Raw genomic sequence first — 19685 nt, 5'->3', positions numbered from 1 at the left:
GTCTTATCACCACGGACTGCACAGAAGTGCTTGTGACCAATGTAGACTGAATTACATTGCTTGATGTGGAAAGACTTGGAACCTCCAATTCCTGCCCCAGCCTCACGTCACAACCCCAAATATCTTGGGTCCGCAGATATGCTCACAGTTTCATTAGAATGACTGAAATTCTCTGAAGGTCAGCCACTTAAGAAGACCCTCCAGACTCTGACAGTCAGCTTTTCCATCCATCAGAGCCACCCTTCACATACAAGTGCACGCATGAACCCACACACACACATGAAGGATTTTTTAGCATAGGCACATGGGCCTATGTCCCAATGCTTCTTCCTGTCAGATTTGTGAATTGGAACAATTTAACTCATTCCCACCTGCTGCATCATTTAAATGGTTATAATGGGGCTTCTCCAGTGGCTCAGTGGTAAAGAATTCACCCGCAAGGCAGGAGAGGTAGGTTCAATCCCTGGGTCAGGAAGATCCCCTGGAGAAGGAAATGGCAACCCACTCCAGTGTCTTTGCCTGGGAAATCCCACGAACAGAGGAGCCTGGCAGGCTACAATCCATATGGTCACAAAAGAGTTGGACACGACTGAGCAGCTAAAAACAATAACAATTATAATAATTGCCTCTGACTCTTCAGGGTCAAACAACAGACTAGACATGATAGCTCCTATATCGTGAAACAATATACAAATGTCATCATTGTTTTCATTATTATTTTTAAGATTAGAATATTATTTATACTGGAATACTTATTCGTTAAGGCAATACTTCTCAAATGTATTATCAGGGGGTACTGGTAATATCAATGTTCCCAAAGATGTTCTGCTATTAAAATTGAACAATGACAGTCTTTCTCACTCTTCAGAAAGAAAAAAAAAAAACTCAATTAATGACAGAATTTTCTCAAAACTAAATTTACCATCAATTAGGTTTTTCCTAAACAATGGGTTCCAATTCTACTTGTCTCAACAGTTACATGAGTCAGATGAGATTTATCTGTTTAAAGAATAACTTGTGCTTAAAGAATTAGTCTTCTCTGCCATTTTACAAAGAGCATCTTGCCAGGTAAGGTAACGAGCGTCGAGAGCACATATATGAATGGGGTGCCAGTCCTGTTTTCAAGAGTCTGAGCCAGGGGAGAAAGGCGGTATGAGGGAGATAGATGAATAAGCATTTGCATTAAAATCAAAATAAAATCAGGGAATTCCCTGGTGGTCCAGTAGTTAAGGATATGCCTGCCAATGCAGAGGACACAGGTTTGGTCCCTGGCCCAGGAAGATCCCACATGCAACTGAGCCCACATCCCACGACTACTGAAGGCCACACACCCTGGAGCCCACGCCGTGCAACGAGAGAAGCCGCAGTGATGAGAAGCCCAAGCACCGCGACCAGAGCGCAGCCTCCGCTTGCTGCAACTAGAGAACACCTGTGCACGGCAATAAAGACGCAGTGCAGCCGAAAATCAATAAATAAAACAGAAATTTTAAAAATCCCGCAAGCTGTATGGCATGGCCAAAAATAAAATTTTAAATATCAGAGGCACCCTGATACCTGAGTGTAAAATCTTACCTGGGCACAAAGGAGGGAGTACTGTCCAGTTCTTGGGGAGAGAGGGTGGATTCAGGAAATGCTTCACAGAAAAAAATGACACGCGGGCCAAGACTTAGGCAAGGTTGACCAGTACAATACTCACCCACTGCCTCCTCGTGTGGGTTCATCATGCAGAGATTAGTTCTCGAATTTACCAAAGGATGTTTTTTCAACAAGGTTCAAACTCTGGATTTTGCTTTAAATTTCAACAGTTTCTAAGTAGAAACCCCATTCCCACAGAGCCTAACAGTCTGAGTTATGGCCAGGCTGCAACGCAGAGTAGCTGGAGAAAGATTAATTAAGGCAGTGGGTTTGAAAGTACAAATGAATCTGACATCCCAACATGACAAATGTGTATGAGTCCAACACTAATTAGCAATAAAAAAATACTTATCTTCTAAATACACAAAGCACATATTTTCAGTGACAACTCATTCTACACTTAATCCCCACATAAACATGTAGGTCAAAGAATGCTTGGGTCAAACTGGTGCATTCATTCCCTGGATCCATACGGACTCCACTAACTAGCCCACAGGGAGGGCATGAGAATCCACAAGGTCCCATTTAGGGGAAATGCTCATTGGCAAACGGTCAGATGAACCTTAAGGACCACCTCTCCAGTCATAAAGCAAACTATAAATATACAAAGACTTCAAAGCACATTAGTATTTATATACCTTCTCCTCTGCAGTTTTGCCCTTTCAGTTTTAAGGTAGAATGTCTTGTTTAATCCCTCTGCTGGAGACCAGAGTTTGCGTTCAATCTGGGTTGAACTGAACAGTCCTAATTCTGGGGAAAGAGTTAAGGTCCCAGGTGGTCTCATGGTAAAGAACCCACTTGCCAATGCAGGAGACATAAGAGATGTGGGTCCAGTCCCTGGGTCAGGAAGATCCCCTGGAGAAGGGTATGAGGATCCACTCCTGTATTCTTGCCTGGAGAATCCCATGGACAGAGGAGAAGTGACTAAGCACGCACACGCATAATTTTGGGCTGAGTGAACCGTTAACTAATTAATTATTAAAGGATTCCCTGGGTCCTGAACACCACTAGTTACTATGTGCTGGTCCTTCCTCAGAGAGAACCTCTCTCATCCCCTGATCAAAGTAACTACCCCCCATGCACATTCTTTACCTTTCTCCTACTTTATTTTTCTACATCATGTTTATCATTTTCTAATTTTGTCAAATAATTATTTTTTAATTTCAATCTATTCCACATGGAAAACTTCATGTGATAGAGATATTAAGAGTTTTATTTAATTCTGTAAACCCAGTCATAGAATAATGACTGGTAGGTGTTAGGCACTCATTAAGTACTTGTAAGATGAGTGTCTGACTCATTGCAAAAGACACTGATGGTGGGAAAGATTGAAGGCCAAAGGAGAAGAGGGCGACAGAGGCTAAGATGGTTAGATAGCATGACAATGAACATGAGTCTGAGCAAAGTCCAGGAGATGGTGAAGGACAGGGAACCCTGGCGTGCTGCAGCCCATGGGGTCACAAAGAGCCGGACATAACTTAGTGACTGAACAGCAACAGGATGAATGGATGAATGAAGCTGAATGAAGAACTCAAGAACAAAACAGCAGTGGACCCTCAGGGATTCATGTCTCTGTCTGCAGGCCAGGCCTCTCACTGCTGAGGACCAAGTCTCCTCAAGGAGCAGGGGGCTCTTCCAAAGACAGTGGTTCAGGGAGGAGCCACCCCTCACTGTGTGGGGAGGGACGAGCCAGTGACTAGAGCTTCAGATAAACACAGGAAACATTAAACTGAGTCTGAGGCCTTCAGAGGGCTTCCCTGGTGGCTCAGATGGTAAAGAATCTGCCTGCAATGCAGGAGACCCTGGGTTGGGATGATGCCCTGGAGAAGGGAACAGCTACCCACTCCAGTATTCTGGCCTGGAGAATTCCATGGACTTAGGAGCCTGGCAGACTACAGAGAAAATGCCCGACCAGTGGGGAAGAGAGAGGAGGTTTGGGGGTGTGGATGACTCAGCAAGCCTTGTCAAGACACGATTTTTAACTTTTCACCCACGGACACTTTGGGTTGGCCAGAGAACTCTTGCTAAATTCCAACAAACTGTGCCTACAATTTGATGATTGTTCTCTTTCTCCCTGCTCGCTGCCTGCCTCCTCCTTTTGCCATCATGCGCATTGTTTCTGGGAAGTCCGTGAGGAATCGCTGATCAATGAAGGCAAACATTTTTTCCTGGAAGCTAGTCCCATTGACCTTTGTGGGTGACATTCCCAGCACCATTTCTCCTTCCCTTTCCTAGAGGCCCTGGGTCTGGGTTGGCCACTGGAATCAACTCTAGAGGTGAGGTAGATGATGTGGGGGAAAGGAATCAGCCCATTCCTTTCCCCTGGCCACACAGATTGATTCAGGCCAATGAGCTGCAAGGAGACATTGCTGGGAATTTGTGAGAATGACGTTTTCCAGCTCTTGCAGAGGTACCAGTTGTCCCTGGATGGTAAGAGGGAAGCATGTCATCCACGAGTTATGGGCAGCCATCCTGTGATCCCGAGGTGAGCTCCCTTTGAGATGGGCATAGCCACAGAAGACAGATAGGAGACGAAGAAATAAACAGGAACTTTGGTGACATGACTGAGCTAAAGGAAGCTGGCTTAGCTCTGGGTTTTTCAGTAGATGCAAGTCAGCATATTCCATTTATTATTATAGTCAGTTTGTGCTGTTGTTGAAAGTGGTAACTACCAAACTCATATATAGGTTCCGATTCTCTTTCCCAATTTAAGGTCAAATCGGAGAGTTTGTCTTAAAAAAATAAATAAATAAAGAGCTCAGGGGAAGATAAATGTCTCATTTCCCCAGCTTTTATTATGGATAAACTATTTCATTTTATGACTTGTTTGGAAGGAAATCCTGTACACTTGCATATTTTGGACTCAGAAAGAGATCTGGAACTTTGAAACTGAAATATCCCACTCATAAACTGACAATCAAGTATCTTATGCCAAAATATTCTTCAGCATTCACTCGTACTTAGCAAAATGGCTATCTAAAGAAGTTAAATGTGTCTGGGGATTAGAACAGCATTTATTTCCAGTCTCTTCTTATGCTGGCTGAAATGTTTCTAATTGATTTAGACATGTGGAATGTTTGAGATGGAGCAAACATGGTACAGTGGTTAAGAACAAGGCTAATTTGCCCAAAATCAATCTCAGGCAAGTTAGTTAGCCTCATTTTAGTGGATATTGTTGGTGGCCCACCCAACATCCATGTCCCCCCTTCCTCTTTGCTGGTGGAGCCCTGATTTTGTTCTTCATCATGTAGCCAATGTGACTTGAGGAAAGATAACTACTCATCTAGCTTTGGAAGTGGGTCTTGATGTATTTAAACCAGTCACAAGGGTTTTACCCTCCTCCTCAACTCATGATACATGACCCAGATCGGCCCAACAAAATACAAGGGAATTTGCCCAGAGTTTACATAATCGTTCCTCTAAGAGAATTTCTAAGAGCAATTCCCTTCCTGAGGCATAACACGCACGCATGCTCAGTCATGTCCAATTCTGTGTGACCTCATAGGCTGTAGCCCACTAGGCTCTTCTGTCCATGGGATTCTCCAGGCAAGAATACTGAAGTGAGTAGCCATTCCCTCCTGCAGGGGATCTTCTTGACCTAGGGATCAAACTTGAGTCTCTTATGTCTCCTGCATTGGCAAGCAGATTTTTTACCACTCTGCTAAACCCCTAGCTGGGTCTTAAATGGATGGTCCTTTGAGACAGCTTGTTAGTGGCAGAATCTAGTTAAGCACCAAGATCTTATTCTTCTGCCCTTTCCACTGCATTGTAACATTCAATTCCAGGCCATGGGCATCCATTTTGTTACATTCACAAAAAGCCTCCTAAGTGACTTCAAGTTATGGAGCTCAAGATACCAAATGCCCACTTCCCACTTCAAAATAAGTTTGTGGTTATCCTGGGATGGGGGGAGATAAACTGGGTCATTACATCAACACTGCATATTCCTATAAAGACTGAAGTATTTACACAGCATGCCAAAGTCTCTTTTTATGCAACCAGGAAACTGGTTTGTTTGTTTAATAAGCATTCAGCAGCCCCTGCCCCCACCCCTTCACATTAGAATGAGTGATTGATGAATGGAGAGCTAGGCCTTCTTCACATGCCGTTTTCAGGACCAGCCTAAAGCCCAGGTCAGAGAAGGCAATGGCAACCCACTCCAGTACTCTTACCTGGAAAATCCCATGGACAGAGGAGCCTGGTAGGCTGCAGTCCATGGGGTCGCAAAGAGTTGGACACAACTGAAGTGACTTAGCAGCAGCAGAAGCTAAAGCCCAGGTAGCATGCCCAACCTGGCCCCCTTGGGTGTAACGGGCCTTCCCAAGGTTCCCACTTCGGAATACTCTCCCCTACCCTCCTGAAGAGCTCCGTCAGTCCAGTCCAGTCCATGGGCTGCAAAGAGGCAGCCCATGCAGGGTTCCGAGCTCCCCAAGGACACGGAGCAGGAAGGCTGATCCCACTGTCCCTGCAGAGAAGCCTCGGGCACACAGGTGCTGTTCCCAGGGCACGGCCACCTCCATCAGCTGAGCCCTTAAGTGCCCTTAGCTCACTGACATTACAGCCACACAGGCCAGCCCTGGTCACTAAGCTGATGGCAGAATGCAGGTCAGCTTTCCTCCCTGTCTCAGCCTTGGTCCTTGACAGATGAGATGGGTTCCTACCTCCCTACCTGCCCCACACACCCTAGCGCTGGGCGTCTCCCCATCTCCCCGACTCTCTCTTCTCATACGTGCTCTAGGAAGGACCCGACAAGTTCACTCCCACTCAGGATACCTCCACAGCCTCATCCATTGTTTCTTTTTTTTATTCCGCCAGCCACCCCACATGGATGATGGGATCTTAGTTCCCGGACCAGGGATTGAACCCACACTTTAGACAGTGAATGCATGAAGTCCCAATTACTGAAACCACCAGGGAGGTCCTCCCCTTGTTTTCCATGGTTTCCTATATGTCTCTGGGGAAACTGCAGGTCAACCAGTCACCAATCACAGTACAGGATTAGGATGGAAATCATGCCATACTGCATGCGTGCTCAGTCATGTCTGACTCTTTGTGACCCCATGGACTGTAGCCCACCAGGCTCCTCTGTCCATGGGATTCTCCAAGCAGGAATACTGAAGTGGATTGCCATTTCCTTCTCTAGGGGGTCTTCCTGACCCAGGGATCAAACCCAAGTCTCCTGTGTCCCCTGCACTGACAGATTAAAGTGTCTTAATTTCCACCAGTAAAACTCATCTGAAACTCTGGGTGGCATTTTCAGCTTCCTAGTCATGCTCGTGATAGGAAGTCTCCCTAGAAGGCTTGCCCACTAAGTTGACTCAGCTCATACCTTACAAACCATACAAAAAAAAAAAAAAAGAAAACCAAGTGATAGAGTTATTGTAGGGATTAATTGAAATAATAATGCATGGAAAGAGAAACCAGAATGTCCCAAGGCTGATGGCTAAAGCCAAGTTCATCACTCCATTTGTTGTTCAGTCGCTAAGCTGCTCTTCGCGACACTATGGACATGCCAGACTCCTCTGTCCTCCATTATCTTCCAGAGTTTATTCACACTCGTGTCTGTTGAGTCAATGATGTTATCTAACCATCTCATTCTCTGCCACCCTCTTCTTTTGTCTTCACTCTTTCCCAGAATCAGGGTCTTTTCCAACAAGTCAGCTCTTCACATCAGGCCGCCAAAGCATTGGAGCTTCAGCTTAAGTGACATACCCACAAAAGTCATTATTTTCCCCTTGTCCTAAGAGCCATTTCTCATTCATCTCCCTCAGTGCCTAACACAAGGCCTCACCCACGGTGCTGCTGTGCTGTGCTCAGTTGCTCCAGGAAGAATACTGGAGTGGGTTGCCATGCCCTCCTCCAGGCCTCACGAATTATTTTGCCCAGTTAATTAGTCTACCCTTAAATCTTCCCACCCTACTTGTGCCTCTAATCAACACTTTAAATGCAAAACCCAATGCAGGCTTCCTGTTCTAAATAAAATTCTAATCTATCTGCACTAATTAATAATTATTTTTTGTTTTTAACATAAGGACTGGTTTATACTAGCACCCACGGGCCCTGAGAACATTCTTTTAATAACCAGGAGCCATGAGCTGGGACCATTCTGCCTTCAGCAGCCCAAACTTTAAAATTAATCATTCCCACACAAGTTTCTGTATCTCCTCTCCACCTAAACTATATTGGCTCTTCAACATTTGGAGGCAGAAAAGCTTTTGAGTCAATCGGGCAGCTTAACTGACACATGTGAAGAAGGCTTTATTTCTTGGGTTAATGGTGGAAACAGTGACAGACTTTATTTTCTTGGGCTCCAAAATCACTTCGGACAGTGAATGTACCCATGACATTAAAAGACACTTCTTCCCTGGAAGAAAAGCTAGGACAAACCTAGACAGAATATTAAAATGTGGAGACGTTACTTTGCCGACAAAAGTCCATCTAGTCAAAGCTATGTTTTTTCCAGTAGCCATGTATGGATTTGAGACTTGGACCATAAAGAAGGCTGAAGAAATGATGCTTTTGAATTGTGCTGGAAAAGACTCTTGAGATTCCCTTGGACAATAAGGAGATCAAACCAGAAATCAACCCTGAGTGCTTTCATTGAAAGCACCGATGCTGAAGCTGAAGCTCCAATGCTTTGGCCACCTGCTTCGAAGAGAGCTGACTCTTTGGAGAAGATCCTGATGCTGGGAAAGTTTGAGGGTAGGAGAAGAGGGTGACTGCCGGGGACCAGCCCCGGCTGATCCAGGGTATTCGAAGGAGAGGCGGTGTAGGCGAAGATCAGGAAACAATTGCTTAATTAAACGTTAATTAAGGATATAAAGACTAATAGAATGAGGATAGCTCAGTGAGGAAATTCAGTGGAGAAAAGAGGCTGAAATAAGGATAGCTCAGTGAGGAAATTCAGTGGAGAAAAGAGGCTGAATAATTCAGCCAGAAGGTAAGAGAAAGAACGACACGGTGAGACCAAGTTTCGGTGAACAAGGCCCGCACTTTATTTTCCAAAGTAGTTTTTATACCTTAAGTTATGCATAGAGGATAATGGGGGAAGGGGTAGAGTCATGCAGCAAGCCAGGCTTTCTTCCTGCAAACTTATCATATGCAAAAGCTTAGGTGATTTGCATCATCTTCTGGCCCAGAGGCCTGTTAACATTTTAAGATCCTTTCTTCAGAAAACTTATTTTTCTCTAAAGGTGATAAGTCAAGCACCACCCTCGAAAAGCATTAGATAAAGTTGCATTCCTACAGAGCAAAGGTGTGGTGAGCTATAACAAGAAAAAGAATTAACTCAAGGGTCCCAGGTTACAAACATTAAAGCTACTATTTACACCAATTATATTAATCAATACACTGCCAGGGACACAGCAGGTAAGGGATATGGAAACTTAGCAGCAAACATTGGCCCAAAAAGTGAAAATCCTTCACCAATACAATTTCTAATCAATCTTTTAACTGCTCAAAGGAATCTGTGTTTAGACAGTTTAGAACATCTCATGCCTCTCACAGTTGGGAGGCTCTGAGCAATCACATGTGGCCGGAAAAACCTATTCAGGCAGGCTAGAGGACTTCCAAAGGAGTTTGTAGGTTGAAACACTGTCACACCCAGGAATTATTAACTGGAGCTCTAAGCTAACTATTTTTTCAGAGAGAGGTAGTGGGGGACAGCCCCCCGTAAAGTCAGAGGTGTAGGTGAAAGCACAAAGCAGAAAGTAGGCAGACTCTGGTTTTGGGGGTAGATTGCTCGAGAATTTCCAGGGAGACTCCTGAGGCTTGATCCCGCCTTTGCGTATGCCAAGCCTCCTTCCTCATGACCTTTGCCAGGGGCGGAGCTCGCTCCCCGCAGGTGACAGAGGATGACATGGTTGGATGACAACACTGACTCGATGGACATGAGTTTGAGCAAGCTCAGGGAGATAGTGAAGGACAGGGAGGCCTGGCGTGCTGCAGTCCATGGGGTCTCAAAGAGTCAGATACGAGTTATTGACCAAACAAGAACGAATGGTATCAGCCCCTCCTAGGGAAGCAAGGATTGGGGGCGGGGCGGGGAATTCCCCGAAGGCAAAACCTCAGGGTGCTATTCTGAAGGAGCATCCTAGAGGTAGATTCTGGTCTTGAGGTTGCTGGAGGTTTACACATCTTCTGAAAGATGATCTAACACGAGATAGTGCCAGGTGTCTGCGGCTCAGCTCACCCCATGCGCCATCCCCACCCAGGACCAGGAACAGGGCGCTGGTGGTTAGGCAGCTGTTGAAAAGCCCTGTGATCTGCAACTGTGGGGGCGGAGGCATGAGGGAGAAGGGGGACCCTGGCAGCTGTCTGCTGTCCACCCCTTGAGACCAGAGGGTGCCTGACAGGCACAGCAAAGAAGTTTCAGTGCCAGAATGTGCCAGCTCATCTGATGCATTGGGGTTTTACTAACCTATACTAAACCTGCCCATTTCCCCCTGGTAACGAATGGGACTGACCTATGATGGGGTGGGGTGTCCGCTAATATCGTGTCACCTGATGATTCATAAGGATAAATAATGATGTGTGATTTTTGGTATTCAGAGACGCCTGTCCTTTGGCTAAACAGGAAGACAGCTTTGCTTTTTTTCTCCTGGCTCCAGCCTCTGGGTTTCTAAGCCCTTTTGTGTCTTGGAACATTTTGTGTGAGAACTTGGCAGCAGAAGGCCTGTCCTCAATGAGTGAACCTAGGAGCCCATGTGTACAGACTTCCCAAAATAGAGGCACAAAGAGAGCGGAGGCCTCCTGGGCTTGGCTGGCTTTCTAAGGCGACCGAGGTGTTTGTGGTCAGTTTGAAAGAGCATCTGAACACCCCTGGACCCTAAAGTATTAATTTCCTGGGGCTGCTGTGAAAAAGTCCCTACACCAGGTGCTCAAAAACAGAAATTTTAAACTGTTACTTATCTATTTTTTATTGGCATGCAGTATCTCTAGTTGCAGTATGTGGGCTCAAGGTCCCTGACCAGGGGCTGAACCTGGACCCCCTGCATCGGGAGTGTGGAGTCTTAACGACTGGACCACCAGGGTAGTCCCAAAGCAGCAGAAATTCATTCTCTCAAAGTTCTGCAGAGGAGAAGTCTGAAGTTACCGTGTGGGCAGCGCCATAGTCTCTCTGAATGCTGGAGAGGAGAACGGGTTCTGGGTCTTTCTCCTAGCTTCTGTGGTGTGGCCAGCGATCTTCAGCATCCCTTGGCTGGTAGATTGTTGCTGTGACTGTTGTTGTTGTTGACGTGTCTGACTCTTTGCCACCCCATGGACTGTAGCCTGCCAGGCTCCTCTGTCCAGGCAAAAATACTGGAGTGAGTTGCCATTTCCTTGCTGGAAATGCATCATTCCATCCCTTCCTTTCTCTTCATGTGGTGTTCTCCCTGAGGGTCTTCGAGTCATCTTCCCTCTGTGTGTGTCCATGTCTCTTCTTTTCTTATAGGGATACCAGTTACATTGGACCAGAAGCCCACCCCCACTTTAGCATGACTTCATCCTAACTAATTAATCTGCAATAATCTGGTTTCCAAGTAAGGTTGAAAGGGAGCCGGACCTTGTGTGGCCCTCCCAGATACGCATTCTTTGTGTGTTCCCTCTTTCTACTTTGTAAGGAAATAGGCTTCTCTCAGCCTCCTTGACCTTCCCAAAGTGCCAAAGGGCAGATTCAAACAACTGCTAATCAGGGAAGGGAGGAGATGCAGAAGCAAGGGAGGAACAGTCAAGAAACAATAGTGCAGCCTCGGGCAGGGTCCTGGTTCCTCCTAAGAAATATACATAATGATATCTTGAGTTCTTCATGAGGAACTGAGGTCCCCACCCAAGTGAAGGATGGTGACTTCAGGCTAAGGGCAAGGTTCCTGGAGCACTGCCCTGTTACTCTCCAATAAGAACAGAGTCACACACCCTGCAGCCCTCACTCCAAATTTTACCTACAAAACCTTTTCCCCAAGAGCCACTGGAGAGTTTGAGGGTTTTGAGCATGAGCCACCTGTTCTCCTTTGTTGGCCCTGCAATAAGCCTTTCTCTGCTCCAAACTCCAACATCTTGGTTTATTTGGCCTTGTTGTGCATCAGTCATTGGAACTTCTGTTTGGTAACAAAAGCCCCACCTTCATGCCTCACCTAATCCTAACCACCTCTCAAAGAAAGACCTCATCTCCAAACACCACCCCATTGGGAGAGTTAGTGAAACAGGAGGGAAGGGGGCAGGGCATGACATAGTCCAAGGACACAACATAAACCAATTAGAATCAAATGGGATCAAGATGGCAGACAAGACTAGACCTTGATCCTCAATCAGCAAGCTAAATGACACACCCAGAGGTGCCATGACTGTTCCAAGACACTGTCAAAAGACCAAGGAGTGGGTGGTGGCCCAACTCCTGGGAATCTCCACCCCTTCCCCCCAAATAGATGGAATAATCCTCCCACTCATTGGCGTATGAAATTACCCAGGCTATAAAAACTATCCAGCCACATGGCCCACACTCTCTGTGGAGTGTGCTCCTCTCTGAACCTGGATAAATCCACTTCTTACCTATCATTTTGTCTCTCACCAAATTCTTTCTGCAATGAGACATCAAGAAACCTGATCTTCATTAGGTATCGGAACCACGTATCCTGGGTTTTGGCTGGGTTCAAGTCCCAATCTGAAGTAAACAGTTTCATTAAGTCTTCAGCATAAGAATTTTCAGGGGAGACAAACCCCTAGCCCATAACAGACTTCAATATGTCTTTTGGAAGTACCCTGGATACCTACCCATGTGAGCAGCTACAGGGGTCACCAGTGATAGAGGGGTGAGTGAGTTCTCTGAGCTAGATCCTCCAGCAGGATGGGAGTCACAACCCCTAACATAGAATTTGGCCTTCTCAAATTAGTCCTTTAATGATCCAGGCATTTGATACTGAAATCTGCATGGGGCACACCCCAATCTTTGGGAGGAGCAGGGGTTAACCCGGATTAATCTCTTAGGAAACACAGCCAGCTAAAGCTGAGGGAGCTCTCTCAGGGAAATGCTAGCCCAGGCAGTGCTCCTGGAAGCTGGTGTGTGTTAGTTGCTCAGTTGTGCTTGACTCTGCAACCCCATGGACTCTAGCCTACCAGGCTCCTCTGTTCATGGAATTTCCCAGGCAAGAATACTGGAGTAGTTTGCCATTTCCTTCTTGAGGGTGTCTTCCTGACCCAGGGATCAAAGCTGAGTCACCTGCATTGCAGGCAGATTCTTTACCATCTGAGCCACCAGGGAAGCCCTGAAATTGAAACTGAAGTTGCTCAGTCATATCTGACTTTGTGACCCCATGGACTGTAACCAGCCAGGCTCCTCCATCTGTGGGATTTCCCAGACAAGAATACTTAAGTGGGTTGCCATTTCCCTCTCCAGGGGATCTTCCCAACCCAGGGATCGAACCTGGGTCTCCTGCATTGCAGGCAGATGCTTTACCGTCTGAGCCACCAGGGAAGCCCAAGAGAAGCCCCCGTGAGCCACAAAGCAAAGCAAAGTCAGTACATCTCCTCAATAGGAAACCACCTCCGGAGGGCACAGCCTAGCCAGGCTTGCCAGTTTCCCTCCTCGCGCCCCATCACAGACCAGGGTCCTGCTCACACTGTCTACACAAGTACTGCCCTGCGACTTTCCATTTCACACTCACAGTCCCTGCCCTCCATCCCCACCTTGAAGATCACGTGACGGAGCTGGAGGCCTTCCCCAAGGACCGGCTCTCTCTGCTGGGTCTGCTCTCCAGGCCTCCCCTCTGCCCTCTCTCCCCCTGCCCCGGGTATTTAAGTAGGCACGTCTTTGTTTGGAAACACTGTGCTCACCACTATTAATAATACATCGAGAGGCACCGTCTCCAAGGAACTCCAAGTGCTTCACAGGCATTATCTAATTAGCCCTCACCCAAAGCCCCGCTCCAGCAAAGCCTCCAGGGGAACAGGGGCTGATTCAGAGCTGCAGAGGGATGGAGACCTCCTCGGGACTGTTGGCGAGGGCACAAGGTACAGAACTTACCCAGGAGACGGGGTGACACCACTTCCAGTGAGAAGATTATTCCAAAATACTCCCCTTGCTCCTGGGAAACTGGATGAAAAGAATGGTTTGCCCCACAAGGGAATTACTTTACTACCTGTACAGGTAAGTCACCAGCCCTGGGGACGCTGCCGTATGCCAGTCAGGGCCCTCAAGATGAACGCCCTTGTCACGTGTTCACTCTCTAACTGTCCCATCACTGGGTGCCCACCCCACCCTGCTTCCATCACCTCCTTTCAGCTTCTTTTTCTTTTTTTCTTTAACAAAAACACCTTTATTTTTTGTCTTAAAAAAACTGTTCTTCTTCCAAAATAATCATGATTAACTTACAAAAATGGGCATGAACAGGGCATCCTCAAAGCATTTCCCTTTAATGGGAAACTTGGCTTCACAGAATACAAACATGGAAAGGTTAAAAAAAATTCTATTTCATTATCACCGTAAGACAAAACAGGATATAGCGTAAGTCAAGGAAATCCATTCATACTTCAGGTCCTTCTCCACCAGGAACCGGCGTTGTTATACCGTTTCCATTTCACAAAACTTGGTCTAATTTAGTAATTCTTCTTCCTTCTGGTGAGACTTCAAATTCAGGGACATCTTCCAGTACCATACTGACAAACTCATCCAATTCCAGTAGGGTAGCAACAGTCTCCCATCACTCTTCGTCACAATGTGAATTCTTGATCCTACGCACTTGTCCATGAGCCCTACAGGGAGCGGCTGTGATGGGCTGGTGGTCTACTTGCTGCTTCTCTTGATGGGGCCACCCAAAGTGGGAGGGGAAACTGGAGAGGCGCAGTCAGTGTGGCCCCTCAGGGGTGCCCGTCTTCCCCTGAACCCTCCCCGTCTTCCCACCTGACACACTGCCTCCATGTGGGAAGCGCCCATGGTAGCCAGAGTGTTCAAGGCCCACCAGGTGAGGCCCCCCAGCCACCCTACTGAGACCCAAATGGACCTCACACATTCGCTGGCTTCCTGCACATCCAGTTAGCCGGTTTACCCTCGGCACCTAGCTCAGGACCTCACTCCCACCTTGAAAGTATTCTCTATGTATTTGGTGATATATAATGGGAATGCTAATGCTTTTATCCTCTCAAAAATCCTCTAGAAGATGGGGCTGAAATTTTTCTCTGCACAAATTATCAAAATGAGGCTGAACTGACTGGGGGACTTTCCTGGCGTCCAACAGCTCACGGGTAGCAAAACCCTGGATGGAACCCAGATCCTCACATTTCCAGGAAGGAACTTTGCCTTTCCTACCACATCCCAGCCCACCTGCCCCTCTTGGAGATTTCAGAACACTCACATTACCAAAACCTAAAGTGAAGTGAAAGTCTCTCAGTCATGTCCAACTCTTTGCAAACCCATGGACATGGAATTCTCCAGGCCAGAACACTGGAGTGGGTAGCCTTTCCCTTCTCTGGGGGATCTTCCCAACCCAGGGACTGAACCCAGGTCTCCCACATTGCAAGCAGATTCTTTACCCAAGAATACTGGAGTGGGTAGCCTATCCTTTCTCCAGCAGATCTTCCTGACCCAGGAATCAAACTGGGGTCTCCTGCATTGCAGGCAGATTCTTTACCAACTGAGTTATCAGAGAAGCCCTACGAAACTAAAACTATGTGCCATCTGTGAGGAAGAAGACCACTGCCATGGTATGAAATGCAAGCACAGAGAAGAGACAGGGATATTTCCCCTTGGAGACTACTTGGAAAATTAGACTACATTTGGGGAGAGTAGAGCAGTGTCAGAGTGGTTAACAGAGGTCCGTAGGCAGAGTCAGCAATTGCCTTCCCTAAGCTCATTCCAGAACTGACAAGCATTGATGTTAAGGTTTTACATAAATAGAATCAGCCGAAGAAGAGTTATAATAACTCTTACGTAGCACAGAGCAGTTACAAATGTGTGATGTACTGTCACATTCATTGGGCCGCATAAAGCCCCCGCATGATGAATCCTGCAATTCTTATTTTTACAGTTGAGAAAACTGATGCGCAAAGATTCCTTGCCTAGAGACACAGAGCTGGTAAATTTCAATTACACTCCAGCCCCGGATGTGCGATGCTAAGTTGGTGCTCTTTCCACGTGGATCACAGCCACCTCCCAAATCCTGTTATGATTGCAGAACTACGGCCTTGACGTGAGCTTTCTGTTACTTGAAATTAAAAAACAATCATAATAGATAGTTTTAAACAACTCCCTCATCAGAATAACAACCCAGTGATGTAACGATGGACAGGGAAGCCTGGTGTGCTGCAGTCCATGCGGTTTCAAAGAGTCGGACACAACTTAGCTACTGAACAACAAATAACAGTATGTAGATATTAGGTGTTGGAGCTTCCCTGGTGGCTCAGATGGTAGAGAATCTGCCTGCAATGCAGGGTTCGATCCCTGGGTCAGGAAGATCCGCTAGAGAAGGGAATGGCTACCCACCCCAGTATTCTTGCCTGGAGAATTCCATGGACAGAGGAATCAGGCAGGTTTCTATTATACGGTCAGCTCTGTGTCTTTTGAGGGCTTAAGTTTGACTTTTGTGAGGTCAGAGTTGTTCCTCAGAAAGGGAACAAAGGTGAGTTTTCAAGTCAGGATTTTAAACAGCATATGGTCTAATGGCTCATTTTGTAGATGAAGGATAAAGGCGCTGAAATGTGCAGTCACTTGTCTAGACAACCCTCGCGGCCGACACACCCTGACCTCTGAACCCAAGCGCAGTAAGTTGTGTGGTCTCAGGTGGTTCTGGGAATTAAAAAGATAGCATGCACAAAGTTCCCCGTGCCCGGGCTGGCATAGTGTGGATAATCAACAATGGCCCACTGCTTTTTATCAGTGACTCACAGTGTGGTATTGGGGGAGGGATGTAAGTAACTGACACTCCCCTATCAGTTATAGGACAGAGAGACCTCACCCAGAGTGGAGAAGGAACCAGGTCCCTGAGCTTGACTCGGTAACCAGCCATGGTCATCTGCAGAGAGGCAGACTGACCCCGAGTCCCAGGTGATACCTAGGGTCCCTCAGGGGGGTGTGCCAAGCAACCAGGTATCACAGATCATCCTCACAAAGACTCAGCCATTGTCACTATGCGTGAAGTGACCAGGAATTCTGGAAGAAGATGAGAAACTCTGTTGCTGAAATTCTGAAAAACAATGGGGCACAGGCTGCCCAGAAAGGCAGCCTCCCCACCCCAGACAACTGCTGAGCATGGGGGCCCTGGGGCTCAAGGATACCCAGGGGCTCACACCCCAGGAGACAAGGCCTGGCAGGCCCAGATGGGACACTCCTGAGGGTTCTCAGACACATCTAGAAGTGATTCCACAGAGGCTGGAGGTCCTAGTGAGCCCACAGGAGAAGGGCCCACCATGGGGGAGTGGCTGCAGTAAGTCACAGGGACCCCACGCCTACCAGGAACTGCAGAAGCCCGTGGAGACATGGACCCAAGGGGGCAAAGCCCAGCCCTGATTTAATAAACTGCAGCAGGAATGGAGCTTCTGTCTCCTGGGAATGGGCTGGATACAGCTCAGAAAGAGGAGAAAGACTTCATCCAAGGGAAGCCCAGGCCACCAAAAGCAACTGTGATCATTTCCCATTGTATTGTAAACCAGCCCTTACAGAAAGCTAACATAAGCACCCCGCTCCCTGTCCCCAGCACGAAATGATCACAAGATAAATGTCAAGTGTCTTTCCCTGCTTCTCTTCCAAGAGTGAATCTCATCTGAAAATCAGTGGGGCAGCATGCACTCCAGTGGATCATCCAAAGAGCGGAGGTCCTTACGTAGATTCAAAGGCTGGAGATGGACCCTCTGCTTGTTAGCTGAGCATTTCTCATTCTCCTTATTTATAAACGGGAGGTAACGCCACCCCTAGGCTACCTTCCCCATCTCACTGTGAAGATTAAATGAGACTGTGAAAAAGGGAAGGATTTTATCAGATGCTGAAGGGCTGCAAGGCCTTCATCATTCCTATTTGCCCAACACTTCTCTGAGGTTGGTGCACAGAGGCTGAAACGCCCCTTCCCCCGGCCCTGCCCCCTCACAACATCGGGGCGGCCACCCCCTCTCTCTAACAGACACGTTTTTTTAAGCAATAAATTCATGGGATTTATCTGATCACCACTTTGCTCAAGCAAATCATTTTTCCAATCTAAATTCAGTAGCAGCTGCAGCAACTGTAAAATGACTTCCTCTTCTCAACACTTTGCTTCAGTGACGGGAGGAAAATGAGACAAACTGTAAGGTGTGTTCTGCACTTCACTCCATATTATATAAGTCCCAACACAATAATCCTTTGCAATTATTTCCAGAGTCAGAGGGAGCAGAGGGTGGGAAGAGGGAGGAGAGGAACAAAGCTGTTGCTGAGTCATTCAGTCGCTCAGTTGTGTCCAACTCTTTGCAACCCCATGGACTGCAGCACACCAGGCCTCCCTGTCCATCACCAACTCCTGGAGTTTACTTAAACGCATGTCCATTGAGTCGGTGATGCCATCCGACCATCTCATCTTCTGTCGTCCCTTTCTTCTCTTGCCTTCAATCTTGCCAAACTAGGAGGCCAAAAATCAGAGGGTGACTCAGGAGTCAGTGACCAACTGCAGGCAGAGGAAGACTGGCCTAGAGTCGTAGGTCATAGTGAAACTGTGGAGCTCAGAATGGGATTTGAACCCACGTTCTAGGACTCGAGCCAGTTAAACTCAGACTGGGACTTGATTCCTGGTCATGAAGCTAAGATCCCACAGGCCTCATGGCCAAAAAATCAAAACATAAAACAGAAGTGATAATGCAAGAAATTCAATAAAAACTTATAAAAAATGGCCAATATCAAAAAGATCTTTTTAAAAGTGGGGGGGATTTATTTAGAGAGAAACACACTCCACAGAGAGTGGGCCATCTCAGAAGGTGACAGACCCCGAAATATGGCATGGTTAGTTTTGGGGTTTGGGTAATTTCAAAGGCTAAAGAACAGTAGGATTATTCCAAGGACTATGGGGGAAGGCGCAGAGATTTCCAGGAATTGAACCACTGCCCATTCTTTGATCTTGGATAGTTGGCCAGGGAACTATCACAGCACTGGTGGGTATGTCACTCAGCTTATGCAAATGTATTACAAGAAGTATATAATGAGGTTCAAGGTCCACTGGAAGTCAAATCATTGCATCTTGGACCTAGCTGGTTCTAACCAGTTTGCTGGCTTAAAACTCAACGTTCACAAAATGAAGATCATGACGTCCAGTCTCATCACTTCATGGCAAATAGATGGGGAAACAATGGAAACAGTAAGAGACTTTATTTTCTTGGGCTCCAAAATCACTGCAAGTGGTGACTGCAGCCATGAAATCAAAAGACACTTACTCCTTGGAAGAAAAACTATGACAAACCTAGATAGAATATTAAAAAGCAGAGACATTACATTGCCAACAAAGGTCTGTATAGTCAAACCTATGGTTTTTCCAGTAGTCATGTATGGATATGAGAGTTGGACCATAAAAAAAGTTGAGCACTGAAGAATTGATGCTTTAGAACTGTGGTGTTAGAGAAGACTCTTGAGAGTCCCTTGGACTGCAAGGAGATCCAACTAGTGCCCTGAATATTCAATGGAAGGACTGATGCTGAAGCAGAAACTCCAAATTCTTTGGCCACATGATGTGAAGAACTGACTCATTGGGAAAGACTCTGATGCTGGGAAAGACTGAAGGCAGGAGGAGAAGGGGACGACAGAGAATGAGATGGTTGGATGGCATCACCAACTCAATGGACATGCGTTTGAGTAAGCTCCAGGAGTTGGTAATGGACAGGTAAGCCTGGAGTGCTGCAGTCCATGGGATCACAAAGAGCTGGACACAACTGAGCGACTGAACTGAACTGAACCAGTTTGGCATGCAACATACAAGTTTTGGGTTTCCCCGTTGGCTCAGATGATTAAGAATTCACCTGCAATGCAGGAGACCTGGGTTTGACCTCTAGGTTGGGAAGTTACTCTGGAGAAGGGAATGGCAACAGATTCCACTATTCTTGCCTGGAAAATTCCATGGACAGAGCTGTTG

General features: G+C 46.7%; 1 non-coding gene and 1 pseudogene across 1 annotated transcript; both read right to left on the bottom strand.

The window, feature by feature from the left end:
• Positions 1–13012: 13012 nt before the first annotated feature.
• On the bottom strand, positions 13013–13084 carry TRNAC-GCA (transfer RNA cysteine (anticodon GCA)). Its single transcript has one exon. It is a non-coding gene; the product is annotated as a tRNA-Cys (tRNA).
• A 1048-nt stretch (positions 13085–14132) lies between these two features.
• Positions 14133–14542, bottom strand: LOC133236016 (U6 snRNA-associated Sm-like protein LSm5; annotated as a pseudogene).
• Between the last annotated feature and the right edge of the window lie 5143 nt (positions 14543–19685).

The sequence above is a fragment of the Bos javanicus genome, chromosome 23, assembly GCF_032452875.1.
Source record: "Bos javanicus breed banteng chromosome 23, ARS-OSU_banteng_1.0, whole genome shotgun sequence".
In the NCBI taxonomy this organism is placed as follows: domain Eukaryota; kingdom Metazoa; phylum Chordata; class Mammalia; order Artiodactyla; family Bovidae; genus Bos; species Bos javanicus.
This window is presented reverse-complemented; position numbering and strand designations above follow the sequence as displayed.